Here is a 21,426-nt window from a genome sequence, read left to right as displayed (position 1 = left end):
TGCTAAACCTGATAGACTTTTTCGAATCTGTTAGCAGAGCGGTCGATGAAGGCAAGGCAGTCCACACAGCCTGCATCGATCTGACCAAGGCCTTCAACACTGTCTCCCACTCAGGGATCATTGACAGACTCATCAACCTAGGCATCAACCCCTACATCATAAGATGGGTTGCCAACTGGCTCACGGACAGAACCCACATGGTGAAAGTAGTGGACTCCAAATCCGACTACCGGGCAGACAAAAGTGGCATCCCACAAGGATTGGTCCTGGGTCCTCTCCTGTTTAGTATATAATTCTCTGAAGTTCAGGCCAACACTAAAGGACTCTCGTTGACCAAATTCACAGATGACTGCAAACTGGGAGCCATTATTATAGGTTCATAGGTTTTATAGGTAGGTACTATGCTATCGGCCCAAGGGCCTAAGTAATCTTAGCCAGCAAGGTTCCCTGACTTACGCCACCCAAGAAAGTTAATTTCCTGTGCCCCTGTCGAGCAGAGCCACAGAAGTGATCCCCGGGATGTATTTCCTATTTCCCATCCACTCATCAAGATTTTTCTTGAAGCGTGCTAATGAGGAACTTTGCTTGACATAGATGGGTAGCTTGTTCCCGAGTATAGGAAGTCTCTGGGACAGGAATCTATCCCTCCAGCATGTCCTGTTTAGGTTCATAGATTAGTATTAGGCTAACTGCCCTTGTGAACCATTTTAAGCCTAGTCAATTATCCCCTGTGAGATTCAAACTCTGTACCTTGTGTTTGTAAGGCAAACACCTTAACCATTAGGCCACCCTCCCAACCCCTGTGGTTTATTGTGGTGACAAGGTTTAGGTCCCTAGAGCATGTGTAGCTCAGAGGGATTGGGATTTCTTAAGGTGTAGCATGTCCAACAGCTTTGGGTTTAACATAGCGTTATATGTTAGGCAGAGATCTCCTCAGAGTAGGCGATATGCTACAGAGTAAAGCTGGAGTTTTTTGAGACGGTCACTGTAGGGCATCTGTTTGAGGCCAGTAATCCTCTTTGTGAGGTATTTCTGTGGCCTTTCCAGCTGCTGCAGATGTCTTGTGAGGTACATTCCAAAAGGGGCATTGTACTCTATAATGGGTCTAATGAGTGCCGAGCAGAGGGGAACAATGACCTCTTTTTTCCTGGATGACAACCCTTTTGTGATGAGGTGTGCCACATAGAAGGATTTCCTGACTACTGTGGTGATGTAATTATCAAAGGAGAGACTACTGTCCCCCTGAGTCCCAAGGTCTCATCACACACTTTTGTGATGAGGTGTGCCACATAAAAGGATTTCCTGACTACTGTGGTGATGTATTTATCAAAGGAGAGACTACTGTCCCCCTGGGTTCCAAGGTCTCATCACACATTCGGCATTAAGTAGACTGCCATTTATGTGGTAGTTTATGGGTACAGAGTTTTGATCAAAGGGGATGACAATGCACTTTTTGGCATTGAGCATGAGGCCATGCCTCTGACACCAGGCATCTGTCTCAGTGTGTCCCTTCTGTAGGATGTCCCCATCATTTGTTGACTTGACTATGGCTTATTGACCCTCAAGGTGATGTCGACATCCTACAAAAAGGTCTCACTGACACCAGTGACTGGTACCAGAACCATGATCTCAAGCTGAATGCCAAAATGTGCAAAGTCATCCCCTTTGGGAAGAACTCTGTGCCCACGAACTACCAAATCGATGGTAGCCCTCTCAACCCCCAAGGTTTGATAAGAGATCTAGGGACACAAGTGGATAGCAACCTCTCCTTTGACAACCATGTGGCCACTGTAGTTAGAAAGTCTTTCTATGTGGCACAACTCATTACAAATGGTTTCTCATCCAGGAAGAAAGAGGTCATAATCCCTCTCTACTCATCCCTCATTAGACCCATTATAGAGTACAATGCCCCATTTAGCATGTACCTCACTAGACACCTGCAACAACTGGAGAGGCCACAGAAATTCCTCACTGAGAGGATCCTAGGACTCAAACACATGCCCTACACAGATGGACTAAAAAAACTACAGCTATACTCCATCTCATATCGCCTACTTAGAGGTGATCTCTGCATGGCATACAAAGCCATGTCAGAGCCAGTGTTACTAGACATGCTTCATCTGAAAAAGACTCAATCCCTCCACATTACATGATATCTCTACAATAAACAGAACCTGCTGGAGGGACAGGTTATTAACCCAGAGACTACATATACTCTGGAATAAACCTCCCATTCATGTCAAGCAGAGCACCTCACTGGCCCTCTTCAAGAAAAATCTTGATGAGTGGATGGCTAACAGGAAATTCACCCCAGGGATCATTTCAACAGCCTTGCCCGATAGGAGTACAAGGAACTAACATCCGGCAACAGAACGACTGGGTATGTTCTTGGGCTAGGCTTCTGTTGGCCCCAGGGCCATTGGCCTAGTACTCATCTATGAACCTATAATGTTGGAAACTGTAAAATACAGCTCCATGGCTTTAATAAGCCCAAACTGAAGTACCAGGGGGGAGTGGCACTAAAAAGCAGAGATTAGGAAGATGAATTCGATGTGGTAGTAACAACACAAATGAACACCAGCTACAAATTAAGAAAGTTTTGGCCAAGACAAGTTGCTGAGATGTAGCCTTAGGGTCACATCTTCTAGAAAGAGACAGATTCAGTTACCCTTCTATAGATTACTGGTGGTCAGGCCCCAGCTGGAGTACAGCATTCAGCTCTAGTGCCCATAGAGGGATAATGGTATTAAGAAAGTATAAAGAAAGGCCACCAGGGTAATGAAGTGAAGTGAGGACAAGAGGCATAAGGAGATGTTACGGCAGCTAAATCAGTTTGTACTTGTGGGAGACAAGAAAAGGGAGTCATAATATGGAATCACATGCAATTTAGAGGTATACAGCTCAGAAGGAAAGGCATGGGATGGAAGGGAACATGCCCACCAGAAAAAGGGCACAACATTCATCCTACTCATCAGAAAGCACTTTTTCCTTGGAAAGAGTGGTGGTTAAATGAGACAACTTACCAAATGTCTCATGGAGAAAGACCACACTGTCTTTCAAAAAGGCCTACAGTAAGAGGTAGATGAAGGGAAGGGGGATATAAGGAGCAAAGTATACAGACAGAAGGGGCACCATACACAGGTAGAAGGGGCACACTACACAGGCAGAAGGGGCACCCTACACAGACAGAAGGGGCACATTACACAGGTAGAAGGGGCACCATACACAGGCAGAAGGGGCACATTACACAGGTAGAAGGGGCACCATACACAGGCAGAAGGGGCACATTACACAGGTAGAAGGGGCACCATACACAGGCAGAAGGGGCACATTACACAGGTAGAAGGGGCACCATACACAGGCAGAAGGGGCACACTACACAGACAGAAGGGGCACATTACACAGGTAGAAGGGGCACCATACACAGGCAGAAGGGGCACCATACACAGGCAGAAGGGGCACACTACACAGGCAGAAGGGGCACACTACACAGGTAGAAGGGGCACATTACACAGGTAGAAGGGGCACCATACACAGGTAGAAGGGGCACCATACACAGGCAGAAGGGGCACCCTACACAGACAGAAGGGGCACATTACACAGGTAGGAGGGGCACACTACACAGGCAGAAGGGGCACCCTACACAGACAGAAGGGGCACATTACACAGGTAGAAGGGGCACCATACACAGGCAGAAGGGGCACATTACACAGGTAGAAGGGGCACACTACACAGGCAGAAGGGGCACATTACACAGGCAGAAGGGGCACATTACACAGGCAGAAGGGGCACCATACACAGGTAGAAGGGGCACTATACACAGGCAGAAGGGGCACCCTACACAGACAGAAGTAGCACCCTACACAGACAGAAGGGCACACTACACAGACAGAAGGGATACCCTACAGAGACAGAAGGGGTACCTTACACAGGCACATTACACAGATAAATTAACATTTTTCTGTCTTCCCAGCTATGCAATCAGTCTGTCTTAATTGTAATGTTTCTCTTCAGTATGAGTTCAAACCAGTGATGTCAGCAACAGTTTGCCATGTCCTCTGCTGTGATGTAAGTCTTGATTTACAACAAGGACAGGGAATAAGTATATCTTATTATACTTATATATATATATATATATATATATATACTTATATATACATGAAACACATTTATCTGCCATAAATTATTATATTTATGTAGTGGATGGAGTACAGTGATTAAGCATCAATATTTAGAAAAAATAAACAACAGATTTGCTGTATCCAGGACTGTTTTGTAAGTTTCTGAGTCCCTCAGACCTTTCTGTGTTGGAGGGAAGCCTTCTAGCTCATCAGTGGGAGTGGTAAGTAGTAGGTAGCCTATCTACCACAACAGGAGTGGTTTCTGGTCCAGGAATTGTAGTTTACTGGCCGTGTTGGCAGTTTTTCTACCTTTCAAATTTCTGGTTTAAAAACCTGTGTTTGCATGGGTTTGTGCACTGTGCAGTGGCGCTCAGCTGAGGTAAACTATTACCTGTGCCAGAAAGTCTACTCTTCAATTCTTCCCATAGAACGTGCTTATTCTTTTACTTCTTGCACTTCAATTAGCATAATCGGCTAGCACTTTAACAGGCTTTTGTAGCATTTATTGTAGCACACTTAGGTGCTATCAGCACTAGCTGCTCCTATGCAGTAACAGCACCAGTACTTATTAGTTATGACCACCCCTCCTGGTATGACTGTAGGGCAATTTCCTGTGCTTTCTCCTGCTAACCTAGTGCACTTGGGCATTCTGAGACAGTGTGGCAACTGTCTCATGTACACAGACAACCCTCTCCTCTTACCTCCAAACACTCATTCATGTGAGTGATGCACTTATGTCACCAAACTGGAAGCAGTGCACGCTCCAACCAAGACTGGACTAGCTAGTCAAGAGGAGTAGATCAACACCTGCAACTCACTAGATAGAACATGCAGCCTTCCAAAACACCAACCATCACAACTCACACATAGAAATACAAACCATACACCCACCTTCACGGAGGCTCTCCATAAATACTTACCCAGACAACAGAGACCCCCGAGACAGAAACGCACTCGACCACCACAACACAACACCAATCTCAGAGCACACAGCTCACCACCACAGTGTGCCCCACAACCAAAGCCCTTAAGGCAAAACAATTTGCCCAATGTAGTAATCATAGCCGACTCAATTGTGATGCACACTGATGTCCCACTCACTAGGATGAACAAGGAGAAGGTGACAGTCAGTTGTCTATCAGGTGCCAAGATTCACCACATAACACATGCAATCAGGTCACACCACAATAAGTACAAATATGACTCAGTCATTGTCCATGTGGATATGAATGACCTGAGATATACATCCCTGGACTACATGAAAAGAGATGTGATGGAACTCTCGGATTATGTGGTCCATGCAGGTATGACCCTAGCCCTGAGCAGTATTCTACCATCACCCAGAATGATACCTCAGTATGAGCAGAAAATGATTGACTTCAACAATTGGCTACGTTTATGGTGTCATTCTAAGGGGATCCAGTATCTGTCTGCCTGGGATGACGTTATTGACAGACCTTGATGCTTTTCCAGAGACGGCCTCATCTGTCACCCCTGGGATTCTGGGTGCTGGCTAAGGCTCTTGCCACCCCTATAGTGCCTTTTTAGGCAGTGTACCAAAGACCAAAATTCTACTGTAACAGCTACAAACAAATGCAATCTGAGGGTCTTGCTGCTCAATGCTAGAAGTCTAAATCTCAACATGCACTCGCTCAAAACTCTCCTCAAAATGGAGAATATCGATATCTGTGCTGTTATACAGACCTGGTTTAAAGAGGCAGAAAGCACCCTGCGCTCCCAGGCTACAACTCATTCCATACCTTTCAGCCCCAGAACATGGCCAGAAGCTCCAAAGGTGGTGGTGTCTCCGTATTCTTAAAGGATATGTACACCTCTAGACTGGTAGCCCAGCCTAATGCATCCAAGATAATTCAGGTACAACTAAAACCAGGTAAGACAGTGATACAAGTCATAGCCTGTTACAGAACCCAAAACATGTCCCTAGACTCTCACGCCAAGTTCCTAAGCACCCTGAACTCTATCAAGGTCCAACCCAATACTCTCATACTGGGTGACTTCAACTACCCTTCCATCAACTGGGAAAACTATTCAAGTACCAAAGTACAGGCCCAACGCTTTCTGGAATTTATCAATTCCAATGCTTTGGACTAGCTCATTCTGACCCTCACTATAGAAATCAACATCCTCAACCTGGTTATCACCAACATGGTAAACTGTTGCTCCACACCTTTAGTCAATTCCTCCCTGGTTAATTCTGACCACAAACTGATCACCATGGAAATCTCCATCTCACCTACAACCCCCCGCTAAGCTGACCACCCTGAAAACATCTCTAAAGCTGACTTTGGGCTCAGAAAAACAGAGGTGGCTAATTTCTTGCCACCCATGTCAATGGAAAATAGCTGCATGACTGCCGAATCATACTCCAATGCACTCTACAAAAACATACACAAATGCATGGACCTTGCCATACCAAATAGAACTAAGAAGCTCTCTTCCCAAAAAAAGGAAGCAAATCTGGTGGTCCCCAGCTATCAATAAACTCTACAACAGAAGGAAAAAGCTGTTGCAGAAATAAATGAAGTCACAAGACTGGAAAACTTCCCTCATCAGTCTCAAGAAAAAGCTGAGGGATCCCTTATAAAATCTTCTAAAGCCAGCTATGAAGGTAGAATTGCGGCTGACACCAAAAACAACCACAATGCCTTCTATAGCTATATCAAAATCCTCCAAGGCAATATCCAGCTTTGCTCTAAGTTATTGCACAATGGCACCTCCTATACTTAGCCAACATACTGGCTGACAGATTCAATGCCAACCTTACCGCCCCCCAGGGCCCTATCATAATACCAGAAGAAAGCCTGGTACCCACCATTTCTGCAGCACAGGTAAAAGCTGCATTGTCCAAAGCCAAGAATACAGCATCCATAGGACCAGATAATATCCCTGTCTGTGTCTTACCTGAGCTACAAAACGAACTGGCACCACATCTGTGTGCCCTGTTCAATCACAGCCTTACCTCAGGCTATGTCTCTAATGAATGGCACAGTGCTACAGTCATCCCGCTCCATAAAGGGGGAGCAACTACAGACCCTGGGAACTATCACCCCATTAGCCTGATGAGTCTGGTATGCAAAGCTATGGAGAACATCATCATGGACCTGCTAAACAAAGATATAGGCAATCTCCAAACTCTTGACCTCACATAGTTTGGCTTTGTCAAGGGGAAATACTGCCTGCTGAACCTGGTTGACTTCTTCGAGGCAGTCACTTAGGCTGTGGATGAGGGTAAGGCAGTGCATACAGCCTACCTTAACCTGGCCAAGGCCTATGATACCATTCCCCACTCAGGTATCATTGATAAACTCACCAAACCAGGCATCAGTCCTTACATCACTAGGTGGGTTGCAAATTGGCTCACAGACAGGACCTACAGAGTGAAAGTTGTGGATTCCAAATCAGACTGCTGAACAGTCAAGAGTGGAGTCCCACAGGGCTTGATCCTCGGCCCTCTCCTGTCTGACATCTACTTCTCAGACATCCAGGCCAACACAGAAGGACTCTGGCTGACCGAGTTCACTGATGACTGCAAGCTAGGAGTCATTATCAACTCCCCAAGTAATGCAGACATCCTACAAAAAGGCCTCTCTGAGACCAATGACTGGTGTTGGAACCATGACCTGAAACTTAACGCCAAAAAATGCATTATCATCCCCTTTGGAAAAAAATCAGTTCCCACAAATTACCACATTGATGGGAGCCCAATAAACACTGAAGGGTCCATAAGAGATCTGGGCACCCAGGTCAACAGCCACCTCACCTTTGACCACCACATTGCCACTGTGGTCAGAAAGTCCTTCTATGTGGCTCATCTTATAACCAAAGGTTTCACATCCAGGAAGAAAGAGGTCATCATCTCTCTTTACTCATCCCTCATTAGACCAGTCATTGGCTATAACGCCCCATTTGGCATGTACTTGACCAGGCACCTACAACAGCTGGAGAGGCCACAAAAGTATCTCCCAAAAAGGATCCTAGGCCTTAAACTCATGTCCTACATAGACAGACTCAAGAAACTTCAGCTGTTTTCAGTCTCTTATCATCAACTTAGAAGTGATCTCTGCTTGACTTACAAAGCCATGTCCAACCCAGCCCTACTTGAAATGCTACACCTAAAGAAATCCCAATCCCCCAAACCACATGCTCCAGAGATGACAACCTCACATGCTCTAGAGATCACAACCTCATTACCACAATTAACAGAACATGCTGGAGGGACAGGTTCATCTCCCCAAAGACTGCCCATACTCTGGAATAAGCTTCCCATTCATGTCAAGGAGAGCACCTCGCTGGCCCTCTTCAAGAGAAATCTTTATGAGTGGATGGATGACAGAAAGTTCACCCCAGGGATCACTCCAGTTGCCCTACTGGATAGGGGCACTGTGAACTAACATCAGGTGGCACGGTGCCTGGGCAATTATTTTGGACTATGCTTGTATAGGCTCCAGGGCCATTTGCCTAGAAAAACACCAATGAACCTATGAAATCAGTTAAGCGCTACTAAAGTGTGAGACATGATCCTAATAAATGTTAAGCAACCCCCCTGCTTAACTTCTTAAAGCTGGGTCTCATCCTAGGCAGTCAGATCTTGGCATCCATGTTTCAAATGCATAAGCAGGTTATGATCGTCAACCAGTCATAATCCTGTATATAACACAGACCAGCTGCCTGCGGGTGTTACAACTGGCTCTAGGATGATCGGTAACCCAGTCATAATCCTGTATATAACACAGACCAGCTGCCTGCCGGTGTTACAACTGGCTCTAGGTAATTGTCACTGTTGATGTGACATCCCAACCCCACGTATATAAAACAGGAAAAAGGGGGCTGATTGCAATGGGGAATAAGAATGTGTAGAGGGACAGATGGACATTGCTGGCATCACGTAAACACAGGCCACCAAAAAGACAGAGCTGAGACATGGGAGTGGCAGGTATAGTTTATTCAGAGCTGAGACATGGGAGTGGCAGGTATAGTTTATTCAGAGCTGAGACATGGGAGTGGCAGGTATAGTTTATTCAGAGCTGAGACATGGGAGTGGCAGGTATAATTTATTCAGAGCTGAGACATGGGAGTGGCAGGTATAGTTTATTCAGAGCTGAGACATGGGAGTGGCAGGTATAGTTTATTCAGAGCTGAGACATGGGAGTGGCAGGTATAGTTTATTCAGAGCTGAGACATGGGAGTGGCAGGTATAGTTTATTCAGAGCTGAGACATGGGAGTGGCAGGTATAGTTTATTCAGAGCTGAGACATGGGAGTGGCAGGTATAGTTTATTCAGAGCTGAGACATGGGAGTGGCAGGCATAGTTTATTCAGAGCCGAGACATGGGATTGGCAGGTATAGTTTATTCAGAGCCGAGACATGGGAGTGGCAGGTATAGTTTATTCAGAGCTGAGACATGGGAGTGGCAGGCATAGTTTATTCAGAGCCGAGACATGGGATTGGCAGGTATAGTTTATTCAGAGCCGAGACATGGGAGTGGCAGGTATAGTTTATTCAGAGCTGAGACATGGGAGTGGCAGGTATAGTTTATTTAGAGCTGAGACATGGGAGTGGCAGGTATAGTTTATTCAGAGCTGAGACATGGGAGTGGCAGGTATAGTTTATTCAGAGCTGAGACATGGGAGTGGCAGGTATAGTTTATTCAGAGCTGAGACATGGGAGTGGCAGGTATAATTTATTCAGAGCTGAGACATGGGAGTGGCAGGTATAGTTTATTCAGAGCTGAGACATGGGAGTGGCAGGTATAGTTTATTCAGAGCTGAGACATGGGAGTGGCAGGTATAGTTTATTCAGAGCTGAGACATGGGAGTGGCAGGTATAGTTTATTCAGAGCTGAGACATGGGAGTGGCAGGTATAGTTTATTCAGAGCTGAGACATGGGAGTGGCAGGCATAGTTTATTCAGAGCTGAGACATGGGAGTGGCAGGCATAGTTTATTCAGAGCCGAGACATGGGATTGGCAGGTATAGTTTATTCAGAGCCGAGACATGGGAGTGGCAGGTATAGTTTATTCAGAGCTGAGACATGGGAGTGGCAGGTATAGTTTATTTAGAGCTGAGACATGGGAGTGGCAGGTATAGTTTATTCAGAGCTGAGACATGGGAGTGGCAGGTATAGTTTATTCAGAGCCGAGACATGGGAGTGGCAGGTATAGTTTATTCAGAGCTGAGACATGGGAGTGGCAGGTATAGTTTATTCAGAGCTGAGACATGGGAGTGGCAGGTATAGTTTATTCAGAGCCGAGACATGGGTGTGGCAGGTATAGTTTATTCAGAGCCGAGACATGGGAGTGGCAGGTATAGTTTATTCGGGAATGACAAAGAAAGGAGGGATGAAAGTGGAGTAACAGTCTACATAACGGAGGGTATCAGGCTCCAAAGGTGAGAGAGAAAATGGAACATCTACTACGTAGAGAGCAAGGAAGGGGAGAAAGCTACAAAATACCCGAAGCTACAGGAAGTGGGTGAATGCTTGGGGCTTGATACATTTTATTAGCTCCCACACATACAGAAGGATAGTAAGAGACTGAAATAGGGAACAAAAGACTGGGTAAACAGGAAGCGGGGTGACTCCAAGATCTAGGGTAAACAGAAACCTGGGAGACTCCAAGATCCAGGATAAACATGAACATACAAAGTACTAAAATAGATAGTCTTAAAGCTTACACAATGGCAAGCACAACTGCATTAATATCTGCCCACTGTCTAGTGCAGGTAAAAAGATATTGATTGTTATTCCTATTATATTTATTTATATTAAATTAAAAACGTAGCACAAGAGCAAAAGCAAAGGTCAAATCTAATATTCAAAGCCAGATACTTTTATTGGTAGAACAATGGATAAGCGCTTTCGCTAAAAAATAGCTTCATCAGATCACAATGTTTACTTAACATAGGCAGTTTAAATACTAAAGCACATGGTGAGTACAATTCAAATGAACCAATCATCATCACACATCAATTAGTTCACTTAACATTTACAGCAGCAAATACAAAGGTATATCAGTGCATTCATGACTGCTACTAATCATGTAAATATATATATATATATATAAATATATATAAAAAACTAACTCCATTTAAAAAGTGCATCCTTTAAATACAACAAGAATTATAAATATAATATAAATATAATATTTATATTATATAAATATAATATAATATGATATCAAACTTTAATAAAACATTTTAATAAAAATTTTTGTTATTAAAATAAATTATAAAGATATTTATATATATATCTCTATAATAATTTAAAATAAATAAATATTCTCATATCTTTATGTGTCTGCGTTTTCTAAGTGCAGGTTTGATAGAGACTTTGTCATTTAGTCCTGAGCCTCTATCTGCTCTTAACAGAATAATCCAATTATTTTCCTTCTCCTCTGTATATGTCATTATATTACCTCCTCCTATATTAGGTTCTATTACTTCTAGTACCCTAAATTTAAATTCATGCTGAATGTTGTGTAAGACAGTGTGCTTAGCTAAGGCATTCTGTTTATTACTTTTTCTGATGCTATAAATATGCTGTTATCCTGTCACGTAGTGGGCGGTTTGTCTTACCCACATAAAATGATGAACATATTTTGCAAACTGCCAGGTAAACAATGTTAGGTGTCATACAATTCGCATGTGTTCTAAAATAAAATGTTTTACCACTATCTGGATGGATAAACGTGGTATTGCTATCAATATAACAACAAAAATTGCAATGACCACATTTTTCTGTATGTCCTGAACTAACATGCTGTATAGCTTTCTTAGGATAACAGAGGAGTCTTTTTAAGTTGTTTCTATTCCTATATATAAAAGAAGGTTCTCTGCCAACTATATTAGAAATCTCTTCGTCAGCTTTTAGTATATCCCAGTGTTTACATATGATATTCTTAACTTCAAACAAGTCTGTTTTATAACTTGTTGCAAATTTGACATTCAAAGGTGTTGGAAGAATATCAGTTCTGATGACATCCTGTACTGGACCAAAATAAGGTTTACCTCTAACATCACGTGAATCAAGGGCTTCAGTAGTGTACTGATCTATTTCACTAATTTTGTAGCCCCTATTCTTTAATCTATTCCGTAAACATGACAGATCTTTTTCTAATCCTATTTCTGATGGATTTAGCCTAGAACATCTTAAAGATTGTCCTTTAATTATATTCTTAAAAATATGGGGTGGATGCATGCTTGTCCTATGTAGTAACATGTTGCTGTGACATGGTTTCTGATATACCCCTGTGTTGATGAGACCATTGTGTAGACTTTCTACATAAACATCTAGGAACACCACTTTCTCATAAGAATATTGCATAGTGAACTTCAAACAATTTGTCAAGCTATTCATGATACTAAAGAATTGTTCCATTCCATAGAAAAAAGACATCGTCTACAAATCTACGAAAGAAGATGACATAATCCTTAAAAAACTTTTCTTTAAACAAAACTTCTTGTTCCCAAAATGCTAGAAACATGTTGGCACAAGGAGTGCCCATCGCTACGCCTTCATGTTGCTTAAAAATCTTATCATCAAACATAAACATGTTATTATAAAGCACAAGTTCAAGAAAATGGACAATCAGATCTATCAGCAATTCAGAATAGTCACTACATTCTTTTAAATAATTTGTGACAAAAGTTAAGCCTAGTTCATTGGGTATTACAGTGAACAAAGACTGTATATCTAGAGTGACAAAATAACAGGCATTAATATTGTCACAATGTGTGATGCATTCATAGAGGTCTACTAAAAATTGCTGTGTGTCACGCAAGACAAATTTATTTTTATTCAAAATAGGTCTTAAATGCTTCTCTATAAATACTGATAGATGTTCAGTAACCCACCCTCTTCCAGATACAATGGGCCTCATTGGTGGGTTACTTGAATCTTTATGTAACTTAGGAAGTCCATAAATTAAAGGCAACATTGGTTTCTCAACCATAAGGTATTCATAGGTATTTCTATCAATTAAATTACTTTTGTAAATATCAGTAAGAGTATCAAATACATACTTACAGGTGTCATGAGCATCTGATGTATTAATGATACCATAAAATTTGTCTTGTAACATATCATGCATAGCATTCATGTAATGTTCTTTGTCCAGGACGACAACACCAGAACCTTTATCTGCTGGCCTAACTACAATATTCTTATTTAATTGCAGATTATTCAAGCTTTTTCTTTCATTAAATGTTAAGTTATCTGATTTCTTTAATTTATTATATGTCTTAGTTTCATAGTAGTGATGCAACTCTTCCTCAGTTACTTTCAAGAAAGCCTCTACTAAGGGGTGATTTACGGGTACATAATCACTAAGATTCTTGAATATAGGGCCTTCTCTGACAATACTATCCTTATCCTTGAAGTTATATTTCAACATTAAATTTCTACAAAATATTCTTAAATCCATAATTGTGTCAGTAAGGCAGCCAGTTGTCTTCGGTATATAATTCAGGCCCTTACTTAACAAAGAAATGTCAGATTCAGTTAGTTCAACAGAAGAGAGGTTAAACACTACCTTTTCTTTACCCACATTTTCTTTATCATGGTGTTGTGTAGAGAATCTTCTGACAACTTCCTCTTTTGCCTTCCCCTGGTCATGGAACGTGACCTCCTTGGGCCTTTTTCCATGCACACGGGTAAAGGGAAAGTTAAATTAGCGTCAACTACATGCTGATTAACTTCCTTTGTTTTAGGTCTAACTACTGGCTCTGAAGTAGCTGAAGGTTTGTTCTTAACAACATTAACTTCAGGGTAAAGATTAATGCTTTCCTGTGCGCTGGAATGCACTAATCTAATTACATCATTAGAATCATTTAATTCATTGCAAGGTACATCACTTATTGCAAACTCTAAATTATTATTTGTATTTACAATGCTAGGTCTCTCTACTTCATTACTGTCAGGTTGTAAGCCATAAGTAGGTTTACTAGTATCTGAGCCATTCAAATTAGTATTACTAGGCATATTCAGACTGTCAGGAACATCTGTAGAGGACTCTGAATCTCTATTACTACCAGCATTTCTCGTCTATGTATTAGTTACATTCATTCTAGTAGGTTGTACAGTATTAACATTTATCTTTCCTTCATGTACATTAGTAGCTAGTCTATCATTGTTATGTCTCTGCCAGACAAACACTTGACCTAGTTTAAAATCATTCAAGTCACGTATCACTTTATTTCTTTTTTGTTGTAAAAGTTTCCGATCATAAGCGGAAACGCAGTCAAGTAAATTTTCAAATAGTGGATATACAATACTTTCAGGAAAATCAGTAAATAAATGTTTTTGTTTAGAGTTAATTGAGTCAGTTAGTTTCTTCTCCTCAGGACTAAAAAAGTTGATTAAGAGCTTAAGATACTCACGACTGGTCTCTAAGTTGATGCACTGCCAACGCGCTAACAGTTCTGGAAAATCAGTGCCTTGGCTAGGCATACAAAATACTCTCAAACCACGAGGCACTATATGGTGGTCAAGACAGTATCGAAAATGGGCACGCTGTGCCTGTAAGCGTTTTAGTTTAAGAAAGTCCTTCTCAATATCGTCAAGCACTTGGTAAAGCGCCTGCATGTCTACTGTCGCTCCGTTGACGTCAGCTGAGCTTGCTTCATCAAGTACAAACCAGGAAGGATTGGAAATTCCATTCAAATGTTTACGAAATCTGGTTTCGAGTGTTTCTCTGCCCCGGTGTTCACTTCTGGGCACATAATCTAATTCTATGCTTGACATTTTCTCGATGGTCACAAAATTAACGTTGTAGTAAACGAAAATGGCAACAGCACAATATAAAAGTCACCTTACTCCGTTGTGAGCAGTAAAAACCAAGATAAAAAATCCAAAATCCAAAATACTGCTCTCACTGGTAAATGCTCTTATGAAAACAACCAGTAAATATATAATAAAAAACGTAGCACAAGAGCAAAAGCAAGGGTCAAATCTAAATGAAGACCAAGGAATCCACCACGATGTAGAATAAAACTTTTATTCACAGAACAGGACAAGAACAAACGAGCGCTTTCACATACGTCGAGTATGCTTCATCAGGTTACATTTTCTAAGTAAAATCCTTCTGCTTATATACTCCACTAAGTCATATAATTAGTCAATCTAGCAATGATCTTGATTGCTTAATAAATAAATGATTAAATAATTGAGCATTAGCTTCCTTATTTAAAGCAGAAGTCATAGAATTTCACTTCTATTTACTTAGTCTGTTGACATAAGTTAGCGCTGCTATATCAGTATTTATAGCAAAATAAAACAAAACAACATATCTCACTGATATGTTGAAATATACATATTTCATTTGTATAAAAATTCTCAATATCATAAAATACTATTGTATAAAAATAATCATAGTCATATTATCCTATCTTTAAAATCTATATGCAGTACTTTACATGACTAACTTGTTTGCATATCAGATATGACACTAATAAAAATAATCTTATTAAGAACAACATATAAATAAATAAATAAATAAATGTATAAATAAGTACAGTATATTTAAAAGTATTAAAGTGCAGAACATATATAATCTATCAAATAATGGGTATATATCTTAATTTATTATTCATTTCGCCCTAAGGAACTATACAACATATAATCATCCAATTCATCATATATAGTCATGGGTAAATGCAACCTGTCAAACCCAACAATCATAATACATCAATTCAAATCAAATATTACTCTATCATTTGTCTAACTATATATATATATATTAGTTGATAGGCACTTAAATGTCAAATTATCTATTTTATTATTATATTTTAAATGTATAAACCTACCATATATACATATAGATGGAAAAATATGAAAAATATAAAATTTTTTAATATTTGTTCAGTATAAAATATAATAATACTTAGAAACTACTCTAGCAGAATAGATGAAAATGGATAGTTATTAGCATATATGTTGTAAATATATATGAATATAATCCATTTTTACTATATATATTTCTCATATATAATTAACTATCTACATGCTTCTAGTATAGGTTTTATACTAATATTGATGTTTAATCCAGGTTCTATATGCGCTCGTAGTTTAAATATCCAATCTAGCTCTACCTTAGCTAGTATGTTCATTCTGTCTCCACCTCTAGCTAAGGGTTCAACTACTTGTAACACTCTAAACTTGAAGTGATGATCTTGATTAGAGCTAATATGCTTAGCTAAGGCGTTTGTTGGATTCATCTTTCTGATATCATATATATGGTTGTAGATATGGTCTCTAAGACTTCTAGAGGTGAGACCTACATAAAACGCTTGGCACTTCTCACAAGTAGCTAGATATATTAAATTAGTGGTGTTACACATAGCACTTGTAGAAACCTGTGTGTATGATTCAAGTATGGTGTTATAAACTCATTTTCTATATTAACATATTTGCACATATTGCATCTCCCACATGGCCAAGTTCCCTTCTTAAACCCAACATTTCCAATATTTCCAGCAACATTAGATTTCTTAGTCATTTTATCTATACATAACCACCTCTTCAGGTTTTTTGCATTTTTGTACCTGAAGTGTGGAGTAGGTCCTACTAAATTCTTAATACTAATATTCAAAGCCAGATGCTTTTATTGGTAGAACAATGGATAAGCGCTTTCGCTATAAAATAGCTTCATCAGATCACAGTGTTTACTTAACATGGGCAGTTTAAATACTAAAACACATGGTAAGTACAATTCAAATGAACCAATCATCATCACACATCAATTAGTTCATTTAACATTTAAATCAGCAAATATTTATTTATATTGTCATAAAGTTCATATGTTTTAAATGTCTTGACAATCAAGTAGCACAGACAAAACTGCTTAGCCTCATTTGAAAGCTCTCAGCTTCATGAACAAAATGCTGTTAACAGTACATGTGTCACTTGAAAGGTTGCGGAGATATTGTTAGTTGTTTACAAAATATTAAAAACTTAATAGTTACTCCCTGGGATACATGAACAATCATGTAGGCTTTGCGTGATGTCTACACAATGTTCACGTGTTAGTGTGATGAGTAGCAGCGCTAATCGTACATGCATGCTGCTCATCATGCCCACATGAATACAAACACGGTTACATGGCCAGCAACACTGTTGGTGTCCATGACAACATGCTGACCAGCACAAGCACACAGTAAACAAAGAGGCTCGCCTACGAACAAACCTGGTAAGCATGATCACATGGACAACGCAAAGAGCTACAGAGGTCAAATAATGCAAGCTGTAGCAGGCAAGGAAAGTGTAATCAGTGCAATGTGCTCATAAATCAAACCTATGAATACAGAAATAAGTAAGGGGGAGGGTAAACAACAAGTGCAACTACAATACATTGGTTACCAGGCAGGGAAAGTGTACTAAGGACACTGTGCATAGAAATCAAAGGTACATATACAGAAATGCGTAAAAGGGCAAGCTAAATGTTGACATTGTACTAACATAATTGATCTAAAGGTGCATATGTGACAGACAATTTTGTAATAATACAATTGTGCAATATGTATGTCATAATAATTAATGGCGATCACACTTCCTAAACAAATACAGGTAAATAAAAACAGGTATGTTATTACAGGATGTTGCAGTTACATAAAGTAACGTTGTAAGAGAGGGGATTAAATGAAATCTAAAAATCATTAACGTGCTGAGTTGAAATGATGGTTTACAAGGACAGTACATATATTAGGGGACATTTCCCTAGAGTACATTCCAATAGTTTACAAGGACAGTACCTATATTAGGGGACATTTCAGGACAGTACCTATATTAGGGGACATTTCCGTAGTGCACATTCTGATAGTTTACAAGGACAGTACCTGTATTAGGGGACATTTCCCTAGCATACATTCCGATAGTTTACAAGGACAGTACCTATATTAGGGGACATTTCCCTAGTGTACATTCTGATAGTTTACAAGGAAAGTACCTATAGTAGGGAACATTTCCCTAGCATACATTCTGATAGTTTACAAGGACAGTAACTATATTAGGGGACATTTCCCTAGCGTACATTCTGATAGTTTACAAGGACAGTACCTATATCAGGGGACATTTCCCTAGCGTACGAGGACAGTACCTTTATTAGGGGACATTTCCCTAGCGTACATTCTGATAGTTTACAAGGACAGTACCTATATTAGGGGACATTTCCCTAGTGTACATTCTGATAGTTTACAAGGACAGTACCTATATTAGGGGACATTTCCGTAGTGTACATTCTGATAGTTTACAAGGACAGTACCTGTATTAGGGGACATTTCCCTAGCATACATTCCGATAGTTTACAAGGACAGTACCTATATTAGGGGACATTTCCCTAGCGTACATTCTGATAGTTTACGAGGACAGTACCTATATCAGGGGACATTTCCCTAGCATACATTCTGATAGTTTACGAGGACAGTACCTATATTAGGGGACATTTCCCTAGCGTACATTCTGATAGTTTACAAGGACAGTACCTATATCAGGGGACATTTCCCTAGCGTACATTCTGATAGTTTATGAGGACAGTACCTATATTAGGGGACATTTCCCTAGCGTACATTCTGATAGTTTACAAGGACAGTACCTATATCAGGGGACATTTCCCTAGTGTACATTCCGATAGTTTATGAGGACAGTACCTATATTAGGGGACATTTCCCTAGCATACATTCTGATAGTTTACAAGGACAGTACCTATATCAGGGGACATTTTCCTTGCTTACATTCCGATAGTTTACAAGGACAGTACCTATATCAGGGGATATTTCCCTAGTGTACATTAAGATAGTTTACGAGGACAGTACCTATATCAGGGGACATTTCCCTAGCGTACATTCTGATAGTTTACAAGGACAGTACCTATATCAGGGGACATTTCCCTAGTGTACATTCTGATAGTTTACGAGGACAGTACCTATATTAGGGGACATTTCCCTAGCGTACTTTCCGTCAATATAACATGTTGGAAAATAAGAATGGCTCAGAAGCTACAATCTACTTTTGTAAGACTCTAGCCCATACCTTCAGTGTTACCACTGAGCTGTGTGTTAACTGAGTACGCCACAGAAGTAGGCATAATGCATGTACAAGGAGGATCATCCTTAAACGGAATTATGCACTTAATATTCTAATGGTTATGCATCCCATATGTAGGTGTGTGCGGCGTTACAAATGTGGGAGCAGGTGATATACACAATACACTTGTTTAAGCCTCTCCTGCCTAACACCGTCAATGTGTTGACAGATAAGAACAGCCACAAGCAACATAACTATGATGTGATGTATTCCACAGAGTTGTGTATTGTCGGCATGTGCCAGAGGAGGTACGTATGGGTATTGTCACAAACAGCTGAAATTAATGTAGGAATTAAGAAAGGATTCTTGATAATGAATGTCATATCAGCATGTCAGACTGACGGCAATTAATTGATATGCTTATGTGCACACAATTGTGATCTGTCCTATATCAATGGTCCTTGGTCAAGGAAGGTTTCTCTGTATTTTTGTACACATACCACCCAAGAACTGAAGCACACTCATGTACATCACAATACTCAATGCATGTGCCACAGTAGCACTCTCACCATGACATTGGTAGAACAAATTTCTACTGCCATGAAATCCTAAGATACTGCCACATGTGTAAGAGCAATGTATCAAGAGACGATACTGATGTGATGTAATAGCAGTGGTGTGATGTTAGTACGTTCACACAAAATAATTCCCTATGCTAGAAGTGAATATCAAGCTGTACAACTCCAGCTAACAACATGGCTGTTAATTACGTGGACCGGTTATCACAGCCTTTGAACTCCACTTATGTGATGTAATTAAATCACATGCACTTTATTTGCCTGATAAAATGGATGAGGGAGGCCTTTGTCATTCTAAACATACACATTTGAAATGGGGGGGGGTGTCATTCCTGCAGAGCACTTAAAGACACAGATGCTTACAAGTCACTCAGTGCTGGTTTGGAGCACTTGACTAAGTACTGAGAAATCAACACCACAGTGGAGTCAGTGAATGTGCCATCGTATAAACTGCATTATCAATTGTCATATGTGTGATTATGTAAAAGCATTACATCATGTGTACAAATCAAGCAATGTGTGTCCCTGTAATTGTCAGACAACACTGCCTGCTGCTAGGTATACCCAAACACATCTGTGACCTCCTGCTGTTGTCGCTCTGATGGTATAACAACTATATACAATGTGGATACCATCCTTTACTGCAACACATACCTTAGCTCGTCAACAAGGTCCTCAGTCCTGAGGAAGCATCTTACTGGTATGGAAGGACAATCTAATCAAGTGGCAGCATAAGTCTTCAATATAGCATTTCAAAATGTAAATAAGAATAAACTGTTGGAAAAGGAAATATCTACACATGAACCTAGCACATATGGGTGATAACACTATTAACAACACGTACACTGAGTATAAGCAGCGACGTCAGGATTTTAACTAAATACCTAATATTACAAGGTAATGAAGGTTTGCTGAAACACAAGCACCACTCAAGATTTATTTTACAACTGTGTCACAGCACATTTCAATGGATGAAATCACTATTGTGTATTAAATCAATATTTCTGCTAAAAAGTGGTCGCACAGCACAAGCACACTGTATAGATGTACATCATATATGTACTTGCAGCCTGTTCTGCACAGTAAGAGGAAGAAACATACACTCACAGAAGATGGTCAGTCCTGTATTTGAACTCCCTACCTGTCTATTGACACTATCTATATGCAAGTGTATTGTAGGCATGCGCCACATTAGAAATCTGACTGCACATGAGCCACACTGCATCTTTGAAGGGATGACATCAGCTGTGTCATGCAAAGGAGATGTGTATTCAAAAATTACTTCTACAGCCATATAGGATTCTAAATGTTGGCAATACTAAGGGGTGTAACACACTCCTGCATCAATTTACATTCATACCCAGTCTGGGCAGTCTAGGCAGCAGAACCTTGTCTTCAGCATGCCAAACACATGCTCTGTGATGTTTCTAGTTAGTGTGTGGACATCGTTGTATCTTTCCTCAGTGGGCGTGTGGGCATTTCTGATGGATTTCATGAGCCACGGTTCCAGTCCATAACCTGCATCACCCAGTAGATGGCCTTGTGGAGCATCACCCCTACCAAACCTTCTGTAAGGCTGAGAGGTGTGCCATATGTGTGAGTCAGGGTAAATGAGAGGTGTGCCATATGTGTGAGTCATGGTAACTGAGAGGTGTACCATATGTGTGAGTCACAATAACTGAGAGGTGTGCCAT

The 21,426-nt window shown here is 40.5% G+C and overlaps 1 protein-coding gene across 3 annotated transcripts in view; it reads right to left on the bottom strand.

Moving 5' to 3' along the window:
- The window catches only part of LOC122806293 (F-actin-monooxygenase mical1-like), a 1,110,237-nt gene that overhangs the window by 100,129 nt on the left and 988,682 nt on the right, over positions 1-21,426 (bottom strand). The window lies entirely within an intron of this gene.

This window comes from Protopterus annectens, chromosome 7.part0 (genome assembly GCF_019279795.1).
Source record: "Protopterus annectens isolate FY-2018-M chromosome 7.part0, PAN1.0, whole genome shotgun sequence".
Classification (NCBI taxonomy): Eukaryota; Metazoa; Chordata; order Ceratodontiformes; family Protopteridae; genus Protopterus; species Protopterus annectens.
This window is presented reverse-complemented; position numbering and strand designations above follow the sequence as displayed.